Here is a 5922-nt window from a genome sequence, read left to right as displayed (position 1 = left end):
TTTTGTGAAACAGAAAATGTAGGCAATATTCTGGAATCTTCAAAAACAACAGCATCAATAACTTTTAATGGCTCCAATGTGTTAATTCAAATATTAAGTATCTTAGATTGAGTTTGAGATTAATTTACTATTTAAAAATAAAAGCAGAGTTTGTTTCATGTTTGAAAAAATGAGATAATCAGAATAATTAAGATTTCTAGCAAAATTGGATAAAAATTAAAATTAATGTATAAAGACTGTGATAAATAAGAAACAAATTTTTGAGGTTATGTTGTTGAGTCATAGCACAATCCATTTCAGTAGGAATTTTCTCAATACCACCTTAATATCATTGTTCCTCAGGCGATACAGAGTTAAAAATTAGTGTCACAATGGCTTAAAAAAGAGAAAGGAATTTGTCCATTCCTGTTGAATGATTGGTGTCAAATATGTAATGATGCCTGATCCAAAGAATAAAGCCACAAACATGAGATGAGAAGAGCAAGTGGAGAGGGCCTTGGCTCACCCAGTTGCTAATGGCAGCTTCAGGATGGTTGAGATTGTTTTCACATAAGATCCAAATATTAAGTAAAAAGAACAGTAACAACTGGAAGAGGAAGCACATAAATCAACATCTCAATCATAAAAGTGTCCCCACAGGAATGCTTAAGTACTGGAACTGTGTCACAGAAACAGTTATTCAACTTGTTAGATCCACAGAAGGGTAAAGAGAAGACCTGGTAGCGGAACCCCACGTGGAGTGAAATTCCACTGATCCAACAGCTGGCTGCCAGTTGGCTACACAGCCTATTGTTCATGATGAGAGGGTAGAGTAATGGGTTGCAAATGGCACATACCTGTCATAAGCCTTTGCAGTCACAGTAAAGCACTCAGTGGCTCCCAAGATGAGAAAGAAATAGATATGAACAGCACAGGCCAGAAAGGAAATATTTCTATTTTGTCTGCAAAGATCTACTAATAATCTGAGGACAGTGACTGACAAATAATGTATTTTCAAAGAAGAAAAGTTCCTAAGAAAAACATACATAGGGATCTGGAGGGAAGGATCAAACTTCTTATTATGATAATGAGGCTATTACTCACCAGAAAAATCACACAGATGTTCAAAAACACCCCAAAAATAAATCCCTGGAGGTCAAGAACATCAGAAACATCAATTACCCTACTGGAAACCCTGTATAAGATATTCATAATCTTAAGGTTGGTCTAATTTCTGTGTATGGAATCTAAGATTACTAATTTTGAAATTATTAAACATCATTTCTTAACCTCAAAGAATGTAACGGCAATTATCTAGAATTCATGTATCATCTAGAATTTTTATGTGTCAAGGCCCTTTGTTCATGTCAAGGATAAAATTTCTTTTCAGTTACAGGTACTTACATCAGGAAAAAATGAATTTGGACAAGAAGATATAGTACACTGAGTCTCAAAATTTTCTACATCAAGAAAGTACGAATGGGAAAATGACATTATCAGGGCTTAAAACTAATAGGAAAGAGAAGATAGAGTGAATGTTTATTGTTGCTATGAAACTTCGGTAGGCTATGTAAAATATTCAATTCATGAATTCAACTTCTCTCTACTTATTAAAGTATTCAATGAATGTCTAACTACATAAGCTGATGTTTTATACACTTCAAGAGGGACAGAAAAGTTTGTTTCCAATTATGGAGCCCTCTACAGATAACATTCTGGAGATTTTAGAGAATCAATAATTTATATCTGTATCATTTAATCTTTCAAAATCACTAATCATATATATTGTGTTCACTTCCATTGTTAGCAGTGGGTAAAATGTCTGAAAGGTAGTAGGAAATAAGAACACAGTATACTTTAGTGTGAATAAGAGTATAAGCTGGTAGACTAGTTAGGAGGTGATTCCAATAATTGAAGATGATATGTGGGAGATAATAATGAGCAGGATCAGTGGTGAAGTAGTGTATATATTCTGAGACGTGGTCACAGGATTTACATAGAAGTTATGCCCAAACATTTTCTTCCATTTTGATGCTCAATTTTACCATACATAAAATCAGTCATATTAAAAAATATGACATATTTATCCTTCTCCATCTCTCTTACCCACATTTTCTAGTCAGTCAACAAATATACTGACTCTAACTTCTCATTATCAATTAATTTCATTCGTTTCTCTCTATTTTCATAAGAACTTCCTTAGTTCATATCTTTACAATCTTTTAAAACTGAAATACTTTTTAAAAATTATTCTTTATTTTCAGTACTGTCACATTTTCATCAATCTTTTCTTTCTTAATTTGCGGATAATATTTGTCTATAAAATAAATTGAATCCTGCCATTTTTCTCCTTAATTCCCTTTACTGACTCTGCTTGGCTCTTATGATTGTACTGGTCATGATGCTAGAGGCTTATACACATCTACCAAATTCAATTCTCCTTCATTTCCTTTTTTTCCCCAGAGTATCCTGGGTATGTTTCCAGTCTCTCTTGCAGCTTGCATGACCATGTGTGTTAGTTCTTGGCAATGAAACAGGGGAGGAAACAATGTGTGCTGACTTACTAACCTGCTTAAGAGAACATCTCCTGGAATGCCACTTCTGCACATTTTGGCTGGCTGGCTAGGGAATGACTACAGTGACCATGGAAATCATCAGTGGAAAATGTCAAAGCCACCAGTTCCTGAATAATTGTTTAGAGTGGAGCCTCACACAAAATTTGGGATCCTGCCTTAGATTATTATTTTTTAAGGCCCTCAGTTGTTAGAATCGTATAAGTTTCCTATTCTTCAGCTTAGTTTGACTTAATTAGTACAGATACATTGATTTTTCACTTTCCCTTTGCATGAATTATCTAAGAACTTTCTTCACTCTCATCCCTTATGTTTCACATGGTCATTATATACCACACAAGTGCACACACCTGGCCACAGTTAATTGGTTCAACAATGGATGTTCTACCAAATGGTTCAACCAGAACCATTTCCTGAAACTATTTTAACAAGAACCAAGTGAAATTTATTCTCCCTTTTGTAGTTACAATTTTTAAACTTGGGTATTATTGGCTATATTTCCTTCCATATTGATTGGAGGAAAGGTAGAACTCAGACATCAGGGACATAGAGGAGAATTAAGTAGATGTGCAAATATTAACAGAAACGATGTAAGGGATATGAGTTATTACTTCAAGTCGTTTCCTGGATACAGACACTGAATTCAGGCTCTTGCAGCTTCTGCATGTGCTGTGAGACAACCTATTATTTATATAATATATACCACTATCTTGATTGGGTATGTTTGTTTCATGTTTCTGCAGTTTATAGTTAGAAATCTAGCTATAACCTGTCTCTCCCATGCCTAGCGTCACTAAAGATGGGCATACAATTACATGCTGACATTAAGTGCATATATTAAAAAATTTGTGATACTCTTGTCATCTGAATCTTGAAGTGCCATGGTCATCTTACTCTCTTCTCCAAAGTGAGGTGGCACCAATGACAATAACAATGATCTTTTCATTGAGAACAGTAACCACTGGGTAGTAACAGAGAAGTGGTATCAGAGGCTGGAACAGAAAATGTGAGTCAGATAGCTTTTGAGGATATATGATTTAGTCTGCCTGCCTAATCCCTTCTTGTGCTGTTTATCTGGTGCATCAACTCCTATTGAAATGTTTAAAAGTCTCCAAGAGAAGCAAGTTCCATTAACACACTGTGAGTGCATGAAATAATAGAAAACATATAATCTTCAGAAATCTCATCCTTTTCTGTTTTCCTTTATAAATCATTTATGTTGGTTTTCACATAGTTTCTTGATCATAGTTTTTAATTATTTAAAGCAAAATCATACTAATTCATTTTCACTATTTTTCTGGGTTAATATTAACAGCGCATAACCTTCTTCAATGACTTGCAACAATTACATCTCTTTCAGTATGTGGTGTTCTTTTTTATGTTACATTGTCCTGTATATACAGTTTATACTTTCCTTTTGGGCATGCTATTTTGGTAAATATTTAATATCCGTGTAGATAGGATTTTTCATTTCTATTACAGTCTTTTTGTTGACTTATGATCCAGTGCAGAAGCCTGTATTATCCCTGTGTTTTTCAAAATGCATTAACAATTGCTGTGAGGATGGGACATCCTTAGGAGCTACACAATCCAGGGTCTGCAAGGTTGCTGGGTCTCAGTTATCATTGTCAAGCTACTGGTTTTTATGACTATTGCATAGCTGTGGGAAATGGGATGAGATTAGGTCAAGTTACAATACCGCTAAACCTGTTATTCTTACCAAACTTCAATAGTTTTCATTGAGTAAATAAAACTCTTGTGATTCTTTCAAATCTTTAGTTGATTTCCAGAGTTCTGAAAAAGTTGATTTAATATTTTTGACAGTTTTTTTTTTCTGCTTTATTGGAGAGATAGGTTCACAGAGGTCCTCAGTCTATCACTACATAGCCTCTCACATTCCTTCTCTTTCTTCTTTTTTCATTGAAAACAATCAGGATTACTTATTAGGGTCACTCATCATACAGATTCATATACTTTTTATCCTCTGGGCATAAAGATAATTTGGAAATCATTATTTGAAATGCCTTAGTATTTGTATTATTGGGATGTATGATTTTTTGTAAAACTATTTGGTAATTAAACTTTTTAAATGTCTCCTTGCCCTTTTCCATGAAAGAATGTCAAAATTTTGCCAGTGAAGGTGAGAAAAAGTGAGTATGTCCCCTAATCCATGGACTGTAGACTATATCTAGACGAGTATTTCATGCTGCTTTACTGTGAGAGACAAAGAAATCTTCTAGAGTCCATTCCAGACCCACTAAATCTGACTATCAAGTATTGATGGCATTTCTACTCAAGGGTATATGCAATGAAAATTCAAGAGTTAGTAGAGATATAAGCAAAAGATAATACAAAGCACATTTAACTCTGATTTTATTAAGGAGACAAAAGGAATCAATCTTTTTGGTACTTCTTCTTTACTTAGTCAAGACATTTCAGTAATTTGAATTTTTTAGAATCATGGTAGGAATAGTGCAGTGGTATTTATCATGGTGTTTTTGTTGTTTCCAGCTTTATTGAGGTATAATTTACAGATAAAATTATAAAAAATGTATAATTGTAATATATTTAAAGTGTATAACATAATGATTTTATATACTTATACATTGTGAAATGGTTACCGAAATCAAGTTAATTAACACATCTATCACATCACTTAGTTGTCTTTTTTATTTTGTAGTTTTGGTGAGACTGTTTAAAATTTACTTTCATCAAATTTTAAATATATTACACGGTATTATTAACTATAATCACCATGCTGCACATTTGATCCCCAGAACTTATTCATCTTCTAAGAGAAGATTTATGCCCCTTCACCAACATCTCCTCATTTCCTCCCTTAGCAACCATGGTTTCTACTTTCTGTATCTTTGAATTTCACTTTTATTTTTGGAGATTCCACATATAAGTGATACAATAGAGTATTGTCTTAGCATAATATCCTCCAGGTTCATCTATGTTGTCATCCATGCCAGGATTGTCTTCTTTTTTAAGACTCAATAATATTCCATTGTGTGTGTATATATATACGTATATATACACATATATATATACATCAACATCTTCTTTATCCGTCTATTTGTTGATGGATAATTAGGTTGTATCCATATTCTGGTTATTGTGAATAGTGCTGCAATGAACTTCTTAACTCGTCAAGATAGTGACTACATTTCCTTTTGATATATACCCAGAAGTGAAATTGCTGAATCATATGGCAGTTCTTTTAAATTTTTTGAGGAATCTCCATACTGTTTTCCATAGTGGCTGCACCAATTTTCATTCCCACCAACAGTGTACAAGGATTCTTTATTCTCTATGTACTTGCCAATACTTGTTATCTCTTGTCTTTTTGATAATAGGCAATCTACCA

At 33.5% G+C, this 5922-nt stretch overlaps 1 pseudogene; it reads right to left on the bottom strand.

Annotated features, from left to right (window-relative positions):
• Positions 1-279: 279 nt before the first annotated feature.
• LOC124229177 (olfactory receptor 10AG1-like) lies at positions 280-1191 on the bottom strand (annotated as a pseudogene).
• Between the last annotated feature and the right edge of the window lie 4731 nt (positions 1192-5922).

The sequence above is a fragment of the Equus quagga genome, chromosome 17, assembly GCF_021613505.1.
Source record: "Equus quagga isolate Etosha38 chromosome 17, UCLA_HA_Equagga_1.0, whole genome shotgun sequence".
Classification (NCBI taxonomy): Eukaryota; Metazoa; Chordata; class Mammalia; order Perissodactyla; family Equidae; genus Equus; species Equus quagga.
This window is presented reverse-complemented; position numbering and strand designations above follow the sequence as displayed.